Source organism: Lactuca serriola, chromosome 3, assembly GCF_051521515.1.
Source record: "Lactuca serriola cultivar US96UC23 chromosome 3, Lser_US96UC23_V15, whole genome shotgun sequence".
NCBI lineage: Eukaryota > Viridiplantae > Streptophyta > Magnoliopsida > Asterales > Asteraceae > Lactuca > Lactuca serriola.
In genome coordinates this window covers 241,946,071-241,963,740 of record NC_136410.1, presented here as the reverse complement: position 1 = coordinate 241,963,740, position 17,670 = coordinate 241,946,071, and the positions used below count along the sequence as shown (strand labels likewise).

Sequence of the window (17,670 nt, the reverse complement as noted above, 5' to 3'; positions counted from 1 at the left end):
AAAGACGTCTATACTATAACCAACTATCCTCCAAAGATGCTTTCATAAGTAAGCAGATATAAGGTTTTCCTTCAATGGGCTACATGTTGAGAGGATACATCTCATATTTCCTCTTTGATTTCAAAACAACTTTATCTGATTCCTTATGAAAAATTTCAGATCCTTCCTCATCAATTTTAACTTTTAAGCAGTCCTCCAACAACTTGGGAAACACTTATCAAATTATGTTGTAAGCCTTCAACATATGCTACATTCAGAATTATGAATTTGCCATTGGTTATCATGTCATATCCTTTGATTTTTCCAGTCGTATTGTTTCCAAACTTCAGTCTTCCTGCATCCTTCAGACTCTGAAATTCTCTTTATTATGATTTCCTACGAATCATGTGACGAGAACAACCGTTATCGATATATCATTCTGAATCATACTGATCGTCACCCACCACATGTGAAATCCTACCAATTTAGGAACCCAAACCAGCATGGGCCCATGTGAGATTTTGGATTCCTAAATGATTTCGTAATCAAAACATTATTCACAATTTTTTCCTTTTTAAAAACCGAAATCTTTTTATCACACAAATTTATTTCAATTAATGGAATTTTTTGTTAAATAAATTCTTTTGCTTTTGGAATCATGTTTTTCAAAAATTCCTTTTCCTTTTCCTCTTTCTTTTGTTTTATTTCAATTTCCTTTAAAATAACATCTTGATTTGAAACAAATTTCTTTTGAACAAAAACTTGTTTTGTTTTAGTTTTCTTTAAAAGACTTTGATTTATTAACATTTTTGTTTGATTTCTCATTTTTTTTTCAGAAAATAATTTGAGTCAAATGTGAATGTGAATAATATTTTCGATTAAAAAACCTCGATGAATTAACAGACTTTTGATTTTTCACATGAGACATAGAACAAACATCTTTCTGATTGTTAATAGAATTTGACAATGACTCTTTTTGTCTCCAAAATTTTTTGTCTTTCCTTTAAATTCTTTTTATATCTAGCAATCCTTGCATTTTTTTTCTTTCTTTCTTTTTATTGACAAAATGATTTGGTTGATCATTTATTTTAGATTTTTCAATCCATCATCACCATTTGAAACACATTTCACATTTTGAGTTTCATTTATCTCAACAACCTTATGTGAAATCATCACATCATTCAAAGGTTCCAAAATGTATTTTCCTTTTACTTTCCAAGATATCTTCTTAAAAAGACCTTTGGTTTCATCATCATTATCAATTGGTGCATACCAAAAATAATTATCACAAGAATTATCATTATTAGTCTTAACAATTGAAGTCAAATTAGGAGTATCAGACATTCTTTAATAAAAAACTTGATTTAATGTTTTCTGAACTTTTGGAAAAACAATTCACAACAATGATATATGCTTCACATGACGTATTGTTCATTTCGTGAAACTTGCTATTGCATTGGTCTTTTGTACGGTATTCGCCACGATCTATAACGATGTGAAATCGCTTTACAATGTGAAATGTGGGTTAGCTTCCCGGAATGTATTCGGAGATATGGGATTTTTTTTGGAATATAGTTGGGCTAATGGGTTGCATGATTTAATATTGTTGTGGAATTTGTTGATAATGAAAGTGTTGGGGTTGGGGTCAGGGCGAAATCATAGAGTCGGTAACTTGACGAATCCAAAGGACGAACATTTGTATGTGATTTGTTTCAATCAGATCTTGGGGGTGAGATTGGAGGGAGTGTTGTTTGGATTTATTTCTGAAACACAAAAGTTTAAGTTTTTGTATAGAATTGAATGTACTGTGGTGGTGTGAATTGTGTGATATAGAATATGGTATTTGTTGTGGTTCATTTAAAAAAATACAAAAGTAGTCATTTTAAAACAATCACACACACAACGACAACAAAAAAGGTGTGGTGGGCTAATCTTGTGCGGTGGCCTAACTGTAGGTCCCTCAACTAGAGGGTGTTGTGTTCACCGCACCACCAGGTGACATGTCACCTATCGCGGTTTGTGGTGCCCTCCATTCTGACCTATTTAAAAGCAATATCAAAATTATATTTATATTAATAAGCAATTTCGGTAGCGACGTTGCTTGGTAGGTCCCCCCCCCCCTTATTTTTCCTTTTTTTAATCCTATTTTTACTTGGCAATTTTAGCCTGTCTTTTTTAGGCCTAATTTTTACTTGGCAATTTCATTAGCTGTCATCTTTTTTATTAGTTTTTGGTCCCTACCACGTTTAAGTTTGTAATATGTCACTTTCACCCCTCAAATTTCTAAACTTTCGTATAATCTGATTTTTTTTCTTAATAACATCTTATACCTTTTTTATTATTTGAACATTCTTTCGTTAACTTAAAAAAATCGTACTTACTTATTTTATCTACTTGTCCCCTCAACTCTGTCAAATGTCAATTTGACATCCTCGCCTTTAAACTTTATAAAATATCGATTTCATCCCCTTGAGTTTTCTAAACTCTCATGTTAACCTATAAACCTACTGTTGCATCGACATTGTATATTTACCTGCCAACATATGAAATGACATCTAACTTTTATCAATATAATCATCAAAATTTAATTTACAAAATGTATTGATGCTGACTGTGCTAGTTATACTTTAAAAACTCAATCATCTTCCTATAACCTAAATCCAAACGAATTTCGATTCCAACAAAAATCTATTAGAAGTTTGCAAAAATATGTATAATTGGATGTGTGATGATTTATCCACTTCACTTTTTAATCCATCCATAGAAAAAAAAGGTTTATGGACAAATATACCTTCCATTTAATTTCTAGGTATTTGATTATGAACAGGTGGTGATTTGTATAACACTTTTTAGCCATACACAATAATTAATGTTTTAGATGATTGTATTGTACAACTGTATAAAACATTTTTTTTTATATGGCTAAAAAAGATTATGTACGGATAATTGCCCATTAAGAAAGGAAAACCCCGTGATTGCATACTCCAAACATGCATGACCCACATCCCATGATGCTGCTTCTTTAGCGGGAAATGCTTCTTCCTCCTTCGACAATGTTTCTTCGGTTGATAACACTTTTTTAGCTGGTACTGCTTCCTCTGGTGTTGTTGCTTTAACGACTTCTTCTTCATATCCCACTCTCAAACGGTAACTCTAAATTTGAGGTTTGATGTTGATTCTATTAAAATATGTGTGATATATTGTTTTTTATTATGCTATGCTTCAATAACAAATTACGATTTGCGATTGTATCTTTAGTAAACTTTTAACTGAGAACTGTTGTCTCGGATCAATTAAACCAACAAATGTCAATTTTAAGTTTTTTTTTTTTTTTTTTTACAGTTTTTAGTAACTTCATGTACATGCATATGACACATTAGTAATTTAATGTTCACTTGAGTATTATGGAAAGCCATGTTGCTTCTTATAGAAAGAGCACCTAGAACATGTAATTGAGAAAATTAGGACATTCATACTTAGGAATAATTATCAATTAAATTAGAAGTTATAAATTCATATTTATGGTGAACTTTTATAAGTTATGTAAAAAAATGTAGATGTACTTGAGACAAATTTCTTTAGTCGAAGATTTGATGTACTTGGGATGATACATTCATGGTTGTGTGATTAGTTTGCATGATTGACAATTTAATATTTTTAAAATGCGGTTTCGTTCGGTGTAACTAGTTCCGGTTCAAAAAAAATTCCAAAATTTGTAATTATGTTAAAACCACATGTTAACTACTTATTGATTATGAGTCTATTAATTTTTTGTGTCTTGTTCCTTAATGTGATGTTTGATTGTGTTAAAATCGACTCAACAAGAATTATTTATCAAGTTCTATGACACAAAATCAATAGCTCTATTTATCTAACTTCAAATTTGAATCATATGATGAATTACTAAAGTGTGTACAAAATTTTTATTACGCTAAAAGGATATAGAGTATCTGTTCGAGATTTATAGCGGTTCCTATTGAGATAAATTGTGACCATAGATAAAAGGAAGAACACATGATATAGTTTGATAACATGCCACTTCCAGATTAAATACATAACCAACTTTTTCAAGTGATGATATACAATAGAAGTAGTAATTAGAATATTTGATATATATTAATCTGAATACTTTTATTGGGTAACATTTTATTATGATTTGATATCCATTATTTTGAAATTTCTTTTTTATTAAGTGGTTGATTTGTAATAGATTTGTTTAATTAATGTGCTTATAACATCTTTTTTTTTTTTTTAAATTAATTGTTTTATTAAATTAATGTGTTTTATATCATCTCTTTAAAAAAATAGATTCGGTGGTGTAAAAAATACCGAATAAAAAAAAATAAGTATTAAAATGAGGGGTAATGTTAAAAGAAGAAAATTGATGGTGTATTCGATGAGAAAAAAAAAGAAAAATAAATAAAAAAGATATAATAGTTACTAAGTGTTTAGACTCATGTAATACACGAGTTGATTTAAAAAAAGATTAAACATTAAAATGTAAACTGAAAATATTTTTTAATGTGCAACTTTAAATAAGAAAGGAAGAAACATATTTATTTTAATTTAATATCATATATATGATATTTAATACTTTACATATATAAGTATATGATTTTAATTTTAAAAATTGAAACAAACAAAAAATTAACAAGTGGATAATATTTATTTCAAAAATATCATAAAATGAGAAGTGTCAAAACTCATGAGGGATTGACATGTTGTAAAAAAAAACATTTATTTATTAAGGAAGATTTTTTTTAAAATATCTATAATTTAATATATTGAAATAAAATTTATAATTCTCAAATATAATGAGTTTGACATAATTAAGATCTTCTTTTGTTTTAAACAAAATTTAGAATCTTCTTTTTAAGTAAAAAGTGCATAATTGTTATCAGGTTCCCTCCTCACCCATTTAAATCTTCTATTTAAGTAAAAATGACATAATTGTTATTATGGAGGAATGAGTCATTCCCTGCTACATTAGCTTTTTTATTTTTTTTTTCTATTTTTTCCAACCCACGATATATGTAAATCCTATATTTCCTAACCCACTCAACTCATTTTTTATATCATTCCTTTTTATTTAATTAAATTAGAAAATATAAATTAAAATAAAACTCTACAAATAAATGAATCGTGTATTTATATTTATAGATTTATAAAACAAAAAAAATAATAAATAAATAAAAGATGCCAGTCAAATGCATTTAAATATATGGTTCAATTGCGTTCAATAAATTTGCATTTAATGAAGTTGGTAGAATGCATTTAAATATATGGTTCAATTGTGTTCAATAAATTTGCATTTAATGAAGTTGGTAGAAGAAATTCATTCAATCAATCTCTATCTCTGTCCATTACTTAAAGGCCATGAAGACAAAATATTCATTATATTCAACGCTCACACTAGGGTTCACCAACCCATTATGTAATATTTTCAGTGGATGTATCAGTACCCAAAAGCAAAAGGGATCAGTGACCTCACATGGCGATCTTCACTTCATTTCTGCCCATAAATACCCACAATACCCACGAAGCAAAATCACAAGAAGATCATCAATCCCTTCCTTTGCATTTTGCATAGAAAGATCCCACTTCTATTGAGCAGAAAGGAAACATCATTCAACAGTAGATCACGATCATTCTTAAGAGCTCGCCTCGCAATTGAGGGCTCATAGTCCTTGAACCGAAACTCTGATTTTCTCGCACCCTTCTCTTTCTTTGTTCTATTTTGTACTTTTTTTTCGTCTATTTCTTAATCCTCATTTCCCGAAAACCTTCAATAGCTGCTGTTGTTAATGGTAATGACTCATTATTATCCGTCTTTTACACAATTTCCTTCCTTTAGTGACGTTTCTCGAATTGGATTTGTTAATTAAGTGGATAATATGCAGGAGAAAACGTGAGATTCAGAAAATGACTGGGTGGAACACTCATGGCGTCTGATCTTGACAAAGAAGAACCCCCTGACCCTGAGGTAAAATTACAGTCCATGCATTTAATGTGTTCTGTTTGATAATTTGTTCTTGAGATCCTTCAATTGTTTACCTTTTTGGGGGTTTTATAATTGTTATGCATTCTAATCTGGTTTTCTATGATTTGTTGGAAGCAAACCAGAAAACAACAAGAGAAAAGTTTGTGCACACATATATGAAGGAGAAAGAAGAGGTACTTGTACTCTAAACTAGATCTTTTATTATATCATGAAAAACACGTTTTACATCTGTTTACAACCATACATATCGATCACTAAACCATCGTGACTTTTCAATGTAACCATAGCACCTTTTCATATATAACTACCCAATAACCAGAATTTAAACGAAAAACTAGATTACCCTTTCAACACTCCCCCGTAATCTAGACTTTAACATTTCTTAACTTTATGAAAATCTACAATCTTTTTAACCTTTGTTTTGGGTTCCATGTTATCACTTTTCAAAACACATTTATGTTCACAACTTTGTCTTTTCTTTCAAAGTACGTTACTTTTTCCCTTTTTTTTACAGACCCACGTGATTTGTCTTTTCTTTTACACACAATGTACTACAGCCTTTGTTGACACACCATGTGACTTCTGTTCTTGTCCTTTTCTTGAATTTAATATAACCATTAACCAAAGCGTGAAGACAGTTCCTTCTCTAATATCCTCATTTTGCTTTTTTTTTTTTTTTCATCAATTTGTTTTATTTCAAAACACTTAATGTCATCACAAGCATTGTTCTGAATCTTTTCATCCGGATCTATGAACACTCTATCCTCAACATCTTTTCAACTTGGTCACAATCTCATGCCATGCATCAATCAACATCATTTTTCAGTTGGGTTCCTTTATATTTGTGTTCTAATATGCAAACAAATGAGTTTTTTTTTGAAGGAAATATTTTCCTGCTTTGAAAGTTAATTGATTAGTTTGCTTTTTTATTTGATACAATCGTTGCAAAGTAACTTCAATTCAAGAATCTAAATTCATTCGATTACTAGCCATAAACACATTTGTTTTCATTAACCAAAGAGCGAACTTCTTGACCTTAGTGAATCAGTATGAGTTATATGTTTCTATGAAGGGCAAATCTAAGGATTTAAGTTAATACATAGATTATAGGGCAACGTTATAACTTTTAAGTTTCAAGTCTGTATCATATTCGAAGATATACATGTCTCTTAATAAGAAGCATAAGAAAAATACATTCTATAAACCAAAATGTCAATATGCCAAAATTCTATTAAGACTAAACTGCAAATTTGGTCCCTATGGCTTGTCAAAAAATATGGATTAAGTCCAAAAAGTTTCTGACTTGCACCATTAGTCCAAAATTGAATTTTTTTTGTGGTTTTGGTCCCTGATAAAATTAAAATAACTTGAAAGGACTATTATGCGCTTCCTATTTTCTTTTTACACTTTTTAAAATATATTTTAATATTTTCAAAAAAAAAGACCACGACAACATTGAGTAACCCCCCCTCCCGGTAAGCTTGATAATCATAACGACGACTCTTTGTCTGGGCTGTCTTCGCATCAAACTCACACACACACATAATGAAATCACAGATTTTGGGCGTAAGTAACTAAACTCAGAATCAAATAGCACCATAATGGGTTGCCTTTTAAGAAAATTTGCACATGTCTAGGGAGTAATTAGCATCAAATAGCACCATCTTGTAAAAAAAATGTCACAAAGGTTGTCTTTTAAGAAAATTTGCACATGTTTTTTAAGAAATTCCATCTACATTTTTTTGCTAACCACAAGGACCAAATTTGCAGTTTAGTTAAACTTAATACATCCATTTCACAGTTTAGTATACGAAATTCACAACTTAATATAACAAATTCACTGTTTAATACACAAAAAGTATACATTCACATACACCTTTAGATATGGAGGACAGTGTTTCTTTCAAAGTTCAATTTACACAATATTCACAATTTAAACTTTACACACTTTACTCAAAATTATAGAAAATCTATCTACATATAAATGCTTCATTTATATCATATTTAAGATATAAACAAAAAATTCATAAAAAATATACAATTTAATACAGTCAATTCACAGTTTAATATATTCAATTCACACTCCAATACACAAAATTCACAGCATAATATAATAAATTAACAGTTTAATATATACAGTTCACAGCTTAATATAGTCAGTTTACAATTTAAACATAAAATCCACAGCTTAATGCATTCAACTACAATTTAAAACCCAAATATCACAACTTAATTTATAAAATTCATAGCTTAATACAATAAATCGCAGTTTTAATACACAAATTTAAAAAGAAATAGTATAACATTATCTAGGTTATACGATTCATAGTAATGCTAACAAAATTAAAAAGAAATACTATAATATTACCTTTATATCTTTCCAGAATCCAAGTCGTTTATTTGCTACCTCATTAACAAAAAAAAACTCTAGTAAGCCAAAATGAAACTCCTCCCTCTCCCGCATCAAAGATGCTTTCAAGTTGCTTCTTCTCCGGCGACCGGTAAGCGGCCAGAGAGTAAGGGAGGAACGTCAACTCTCTGGTAGTAAGGCGTTGGAGGGCGATGAGCGATGGTAGGTCTAAAATAGTTTTTCGATTTTTGTAGTTTTGGTTAGTGATTATAAATGTCACAATTAATTTTAATTCATGTCATTTTTTTCTAGTAATTGTTAGACAAAACTGTCATTTTTAATATTTATAAATATATATTTGAAAAATGACAAATATACTCTTAATTAAAAATTAATTAGAAGTTGTTCTTATGATTCCTAATATTTTTTGGTATATATATATATATATATATATATATATATATATATATATATATATATATACAGAGAGAGAGAGAGAGAGAGAGAGAGAGAGAGTAAAGTTTTAATAATATCACTAACTTTTTTAGGATTGTTAGAATAATTTTTTCAACCATCATTTTAAAGTTTATCTTATATCCTAAACAATATCTAAAAATATGTTAATTCATTATTTTTCATTCTCTTTCCATATTAATATTTGAAAAATAAAATAATTTTTTGTATGAAAAGTATGCACCATATGCGCATTTCTATTGAAAATAAATATTTTTTAATTTCTTTTTCAACGAATTACCTTCTATAGTAAAGTCTTAACCATCATTTTAAAGTTTATCTTATATCCTAAAGACAAAACTGCACAAACGGTCCCTGTGGTTAGCTGAAAATTGCCACTTTTGTCCAAAAATGTTTGGATTAGCACCAGAGGTCCAAACTTTTCATTTTGTTGCGAGTTTGGTCCAGTTTTCTATAAACTTTTTCATAATGACTATTTTACCCTTGGTATTTTCTTTTTCTATTTTTTATTTATTTAAATGTTTTTTTTATTAAAAGAAAAATAAAAAAGGATCTCTTCTCTCTCTCTCTCTCTCTCTCTCTCTCTCTCTCTCTCTCTTAATACTTAACAATCCAAACACCCCACCATCGATCAAAGTTACTGCTTCCTCCCTCTGTCGTCCCCATCTCCTTTCACCTGCTTTCTCATCGACAAGCATCAAAACAGCGCACGACGGGCAGTTGGGAACGCTGCCTGCCACCACCATCTTAATCTACCTCCTCCTTCGAATACCATAACCCATCCATCACCGGTGTCACCTCTCACTCTCTCCACTCGTTGTTCATAACCGAAGAAGAGGAAGGAAGAGGCAAAGCTGTCACCGATTGATTTTGTCGTGGTGAGTTCAATCACCATCGGCTGCCATCGCCGCCTCCCACAGCTGCTGGGGAAGTTCCAACGACAACCACTACTACCTTGCTAGGTCTCGTCAAAATCATCTAAGGGTAAGATCAGTATGTTTATATGCTACAATTTGTTGATTTAGGGGTTCTTCGAATACGCCCATTTGAGTCGTTGATGATGGTGGAGAACGATGCCATGACTGGACCTGTTGATGAACATAATTGGATCGGGTACTTGAACTTGGGTTCGATCGACTGAGAAATACAAACGATTGGTGCTTAGGGTGGTTTGATTTGAACTAGGATATTGTTTGATTTTTCAGCTAGAAGCTTAATGGCTTTGTGTTCCTCGACTGCAGTTCCTTTCGTCGGGAGAGTGTTGTGATTGAGAGCTAAACACTTGAAGATAAAATCAAAGAGGTGGGAAGTCGTTTCTAGGTCTCTGTTAAATGAAACTCTCCGGCTACCAATTACAGAAGTATCTGTGTGAACTCACACATCGACATTTTATTTAGAATGAAAAAGATCAGAGAGAAAAATCAGAAAATAATGGTATCTCCAGCGAGATTGAATGAACTCCGGTGAAGTTTTCTGATAAAATCTTTTAAAAGAGATAATCGGGATCCAGGAGCATCAAAATGAGATCATCAATGATCCTCCAGATCTCTGGTATAATCACAAATTAGGTTTGAGTGTTTGTGACAACACAGTAAAGTAAGGAGAGAGAGAGAGAGAGAGAAAAGAGAGAGAGAGGGAGAGGGAGAGGGAGAGGGAGCGAGAGAGATTTTTATTTTTCTTTTAATCAGAATAAGCATTTAAATAAATAAATAAATAGAAAAAGAAAGTAACAAGGGTAAAATAGTCATTATGAAAAAGTTTATAGAAAACTGGACCAAACTTGCAACAAAATGAAAAGTTTGGACCTCTGGTGCTAGTCAAAACCTTTTTGGACCAAAGTGACATTTTTCAGCTAACCACAGGGACCATTTGTGCAGTTTTGTCTATCCTAAACAATATCAAAAAAAATGTTAATTCATTATTTTTCATCCTCTTTCCATATTAATATTTGAAAAATAAAATAATTTTTTGTATGAAAAGTATGCACCATATGCACATTTCTATTGAAAAAAACATTTTTTAATTTCTTTTTCAACGAATTACCTTCTACAGTAAAGTCTTAGCAAATTAAGACGTTTTAAATAACTATCTATAAAACTTTGAAAAAATATACATATATGCACAAACTCAAATGTGCATAATTTTTTACACATTATTTTAGAGTTCATCTCGTATCATAAAAAATAACTAAAAATATTTAAATTCAATATTTTTTTAACATCTTTCTATATTAATAGTTGAAAAAAATTTAAGTAAATTGTGCACCATATGCATATATACACATATTAAAATATGCATATATGCAAATATGTATATGTGCACATTAATGTACGGATCAAAAACATTTTAATAAGTTAAAACCTTGCTAAAGAAGGTGATTAGTTGAAAAAAAAATTTAAAAAAAAAATATTATTCTAATGATGTGCATAATAGTGCATATTTTATGTTTTATGTAAAAATATCGAATACCAGTATGGATAGACTTAAAAAATTATGAATTTATATATTTTTAGTTATTTTTTTTATATAAGTAAAGTTACGAAAAAACACTTTTCCACATCTTATGCATATGATACACATGTTATATATATATATATATATATATATATATATATATATATATATATATATATATATATATATCAATGTGTAAGAGCTTAAAACATGATGAATTTACATATTTTTATTTATTTATTTTTATATAAGATACGATCTAAAACAAGGTTTAAAAAAAGTGATCCTAATGATCCTAAAATAGTTAATGATCATCTACTAGATCAATTTGGATCAAATTTTTTCCAAATGATATGCATATGACGCACATGCAATATATATATATATATATATATATATATATATATATATATATATATATATATATATATATATATATATATATATATATATTCAAACAACAAAACGTCAAACATTTAAAAAAATCCGCCGTTAGAAAATATTTTATAAACTATACAAACAAAGATAAATAAATAATGTTTTGTTTTTACATTTTGCTTGTTTTTTAGTTATACAAATGTACAAACAAGAATAAGTTTTAAAAAATCAACATATTTATCTGATTAGAAATATTAGCTTGTCGTTATATGTTATTTAATTCTAACTATTATTATATTTATCTTTATGATTTCGGATATTTATTTTAATTTTTAAACGTTTGTTCGAATATATATAGTAAACAATATCTTCGAACAAAACAACAAGAAACATTAAACAATATATTCAAACAAAACGTCAAAGATTTAAAAAAAAAATCCACTCTTACAGAAAATTAATTATACAAACAAGAATACATTTTTTAAAATAAATTAGTTAGACATGAAGAAACAATAATAAAACATTAAAAAATACTTTAAATAAAACATTAAAAATTGTTAAAAAAATAAAAAAAATTAGAACAAGACTTTAAAATAAACGAATAAAACGTCACAAAGAATATATTATTAATACTTTATAATATTTTATAACATAGTTTTAATAAAATGTCTTATTAAATAGATTTAAAAAATGAAAATGATTTGTATATTATAAAAAAATCTATCCATCATTATTTTATAATGAACTATTTAATTATAAAAATGGGTATATTGTTTGATAATATAATACGTTTAATCTTACATAAATATTGTCATTAACATATATTTCACTAATTAAATCGTATATAAGGTTATTATACACTTATTATTATTATTTTCATTTCTGTCAGAATTGTCAGAATGTTTATTGGGTCGTATTTTGTTCGAATGAAAATGACTGAAAAACAATGTGTGAGAACAAAAATAAATAATAATTAGCAAAGATGCATGAAAATGACGATATGTTTGTAAGGTTGAACGTATTCGCATTGCTAAACAACTTATTCTCTTAGTAATTTTCATACATACGATATCCGCACAATAATTAGTTACAATACTTGAACCTAGCGCTCTCTCTCTCTCTCTCTCTCTCTCTATATATATATATATATATATATATATATATATATATATATATATATATATATATATATAATGAATGGTCCCTTAGATAATACCTTGCATTTTACTGGTCCTTGCGATGAATGTTCATTACATGGATACGTTAAGGTTATGAATTTTAGATAAGAATTATTTTAGACATTTTATGAAACTTTGTCTAATGATCATTTGTGAAATTCCGTCTCAATACCGTTTCTGAAATTTAAGAAAATCTATTAAATATCATGTTAATTAACATAAATCATATAAAAATTCATAAAACTAAAACATAGAAAATGTAATATTTATATAAATAAGAAAAAAATAAAACATACTAATTTTAATCATAATGCGAATTTATTTTATTTAATATAAAAATAATTTTTTTTTTAAACTTTATCTAAAATATTCAAACTACAATACATCATTGAATATTTTCGTTTTCAATTAAAAAATTGAAGTATAAAAACATCAATTTATCTATTTTTAATTTGTATGTGATGTTATTTTGAGATTTATCTTTATTTTTATTAAACAAATATACTTATTTTATAAAAAAAAATATTTGTTCATAAATTTGGTGAATATTTGTATTTAGTCAAATGAAGGACCAAAAAGATAAAAAAGCATAGTTTGAGACTTCACTTAAGCTTATTGCCTTTTAAAAAAGTCATCATGCATTAAGTGCAAATATTTGTTCATAAATCCCGTGATGCCAAGTTACTAATAATACCTTCAATTTTCATGGAAAAATGACGAATTATTTACATTATGGTGTTTTCAGAAGGAACTGGTTCAAGGACCTTGAAGCTGTTTGGTACCCGAAATGTTAAGTTTATCGAGGATGCAGCAGGAAAAACATTATGGCAGAGTTTTAAAACACCAAGGTGTTGTTTGTTTTTTTGAAGCGAAAATGCCTGAAGTCTGCAGACCATCTCTGCAACTCTTTGTAGCAGAAGAGGTGGACCAAACGGCTGCAACATTTAATAAAAAGTATGTTTGTTTTTTAACGTCTGCATACTGCTGTAGTAAGTTAAAGTAAGGTGTAAAGAGGTTTGAAACAATTGACCTAGTGTTGCGCCATGCAACAGACGCGCAATGGTTTTTAAGTCAGAAGTCTTCTAAAAAACAAACAGCTTTGAAGAACAAACAGCTATGAAGAGTCAAGTGTTGCGTGTGTGTTGCGCTGCGCAACAATAAGTGGTCTGAAGTGGTTTTTTTAGAAAAAACAAACAGCAACAAATACTGGAATGAAGTTGGACAAAAGTTTAACGGTGACATCATGGAAAAGTCTCAATGATCCAGGAACTGGAAGCTACCTATTTCGGCAAGATGAAAGAGGCAACCAATACTTCGTTATTATGAAAGATACAACATATCATTGGAAAAGCAGAAATCCAAAGAACAACTTTGATGACAGCAAAATGTTCCTCGAGGCTGTGAGTTTGCTATCAAACACAACCACAGGAGATCAACAAGTAATTACAACTTATAACATAACTTATATTGTGACCAATCCTTACTCAAGGTTGGTAATGAACTACACAGGCCATTTACAGTATTTTAGTTGGTGAAAAGCGAGTAAACAATGGGTTTTGGAATGGGAAGCGCCTAGAGATTATTGTAGCGAATACCATGTGTGTGGGTCATTAAGATATGCAACCAAACAAATGATCATTAGCCATTGTGTAGTAGTTGTTTGATTGGATTTCAGCGTGCTTTACAAAGGGATCATAAGGTTGGATGCAAGAGAAAATCTGAAATCTGTGAGAATACTACAGATACATTCGTGAATCTTACTATGATTAGTGTTGGTGATACATATGTGACCTTCCAAAAATCAAATAACAAGTCTGTATGCATAGAGAAATGTCATGAGTGTGTAGCATATGCTTATACATCTTAGCAAGAGGAACAACTGGTGGATGAAAGCTGCCTTGATACCCAAGGTTGTTGGTTCTGGCATTCTCAGCTTCATAATCTCAAAGCATAGGGCAGACATAATATCTCCATCCGTGTTTCTGCAGGTACTTTTTAATATCTGTCAATTTAACTTGCTACAGTTCTGAACCGATTGTACCTTTCACAGAATTTGCATTAATTTGCGAAAGAATGATATATAAAAAGAAATTAATGAGAGATGATCATGTCTATAAAATTAAGAGCAGATAAGTTTGTTAAGAAAACATAGGAAATTCTACACGTTTCATTTCTAAATCAAGCAAAATATCTGATAGCCCTTTAGTCACGTTTTGTGGTTGATTATTTAGTAAATTTTATTAACTGCATGACTCGGCGTAAAAAAATCTTGTAAATAGTTTATTTATTTATTTTTCACGAAAACTTGTTTTCAGGGCATCAAGTCAAAGGGCGATCAGAATTTCAGAAACTTGTTGTTCCTCTAGTTGTTGGTCTTTCTGTTTTGGGGGTTACAATCTTTTGTGTGGTTGTGTATATGTCTTATACCAGATTGGTGAATAGAATAGCAGGTAAGTTATTACAAATACTGTAGATAAACACATTTTTTTCCTTTAAAAATGTATTATTTGTATGTTTATATGCTAAGGCTTACCATCACCTATTTTTGGTTTCATCTAAGACAGACGTAGGATTGAACTTGAGTCCAACAATATGAGCAAAACATGCCATTGTCAAATGTGATTTTGATGCTAGGAAGTGAACACGACACCCTCCCAACTTCAACCGATCCAACTCACGACTCACAAAAGGATCATGCCATTGCCTCTTCCTCTGGTTTGCCTAAAGAAGACCCACAATTTAGCAAAAACATGACGGAAATTACTGTATTACACCCTCGTTGACACTTTTTTACATCCTCCAGGTCAATATATATTTTTAGAACGACCAAGCTAACTATAAAGAAAAAAACAAAGACCAATGTCCAAGGAGAACAATTTACAGAGGACTATCAATCAATCTGCATCGGTAGAGAAATCTACTTATTGAAATATTTTATTATACTTACAAACTTCTCATTGAGAATACATACATATCAAGTCTGAAAAGTTTGTATTTTTTGGAGGTTTAGTTTATAGATATATTGAGAGTGCCTTTGTATGAGAATTGTTGAGAGGGACTTAATGTGTCATATGTTCAGAACTTTTGGGTTTCGGCTCGTTTATTACAAACTTCTAGGTTGAAGGACAAACAGGTTTTACCCGATTGCTTATGATCGGTGTTTACTTCGGTCCATGCCCCGAATCTCTACCCGATGTATAAATTAGATTGTGTGTGTGTTGTTCAGTCATAACAACAAGATACAACACACTACATATCTGTTTTCGCTCTCTAGCTCTCTCAGTCATAGGGATTCTTCGTTGTTTATAGAAAAGTTCTTCATGTGTAATCTTCTTTTTTCTTCAATATAGTTGAGTGTAGGATAGGGGAGTGTTTTGTAGTGAGGTTACTATGTACACAATGTAAGCAAAATTCATTAATGGTACGATAAGTTGATAATTATTACTCCCTTCATCCCATATTAATAGTCTATGTTTCATTTTTGGTTTGTCCCAAAATAATAGCCTATTTCTAAAAATAAATATCCCTTTTACTAAAATACCCATCATTATTAGTTAACATACCATGAAATTAAATGCAACAAAAGGGTAAAACTGTCATTTCATTTAATAAATTAATGGTAATTAATATTTCTTAATCTGTGTGTTTTTGTCTATGAACAATTATTTTGGGACAGAAGAGTATAAAATAATCAAAACAAATGAATGATAGTACCATAAATACTCTTATATAGTTACATGAATATCAAGGATCTCTTAGCATTCTTAGCAACAAAGTTATTCAACTGTTTATAATCAATACTATCTAATATATCGTTCTCAACAATTATCATTATCAATTTATTAAGTACTTCTTATGACATTGTGGACCTATTAATGACTTCGTATTAGAGATAATTTAGAATAATTAGAAAAGATTTCTTGTATCTCCATATATGTTAGGCTAGTTTCTTACCTTATCTGTTGTGTGTGTGTGTATATATATATATATATATATATATATATATATATATATATATATATATATTCATCAATATACAAGATACATATTGAAGGGAACATACTCTTATATGGTATCAACCATAATTATGGTCCAACCCTAAATGTTTCCCCCTCGTCTCCTTCTTCTGCCCCTATAGATCTTTTCTTCCATGCTCGTCGATCATGTCTACATCAAAGGCTTCTATTCCTCTTGCCACTATACTTCATCTGCTCATGGTTAAACTCAACTCAACCAACTATCTATTATGCGTAATCATGTATTACCACTTCTTTCTTTTCAGAAATTGATTGATCATGTCGAAGGTACCCTTCTTCCTCCAGCTGCAACCATCGAATTAGAGGGAAAATCTACCTCCAATCGTTCCTTCTCAACCTGGAAAGAAGTTGATCAAAAAGCTTACCTCACCTTGCAATCTTCTTTTTCTGAGGAAACTATGTATGAGACCATAGGTCTCCAAACCGCCAAAGGTATTTCGACAACCCTTCAGTGTGTGTATTGCTATGGTTCTCAAGAATGCATGCAAACCATTCAAGGGCTTTTTCGACAACTAAAAAAAGGTACCTCCACAGTTGCAGAATTTGGACGCAAGTTCAAAGCTATATGCGACCAATTATGTGTTATCGGCGATCTTGCAGTGATAATGATAAGTGTCACTGGTTTTTACGTGACCTTGGTTCCTCGTTTGAAACCTTTTCTACAACACAAAGAGTCGTCCGTCCTCGTCCTACACTGATCGATTTAATGGCCAAGCTAAAATCCATAAACTCTTTCTTGCTTCAGTGACCAACTCACCGCCACCTGCTCCCTTCACTACACAAACTCGTCGCAACAACCAACCATCCACTTGTGGCCAA

At 30.0% G+C, this 17,670-nt stretch overlaps 1 long non-coding RNA gene across 2 annotated transcripts; it reads left to right on the top strand.

Moving 5' to 3' along the window:
• The first annotated feature begins 5,376 nt into the window (after nt 1-5,376).
• Nucleotides 5,377-16,272, top strand: LOC145093786 (uncharacterized). Of its 2 annotated transcripts, none has more exons than XR_013703090.1 (6): nt 5,377-5,786; nt 5,880-5,962; nt 6,095-6,153; nt 13,560-14,802; nt 15,130-15,264; nt 15,379-16,272. It is a non-coding gene; the product is annotated as an uncharacterized LOC145093786 (long non-coding RNA). The 2 variants fall into 2 exon arrangements; XR_013703089.1 differs by having other exon boundaries at nt 15,375-16,272.
• Nucleotides 16,273-17,670: the final 1,398 nt, after the last annotated feature.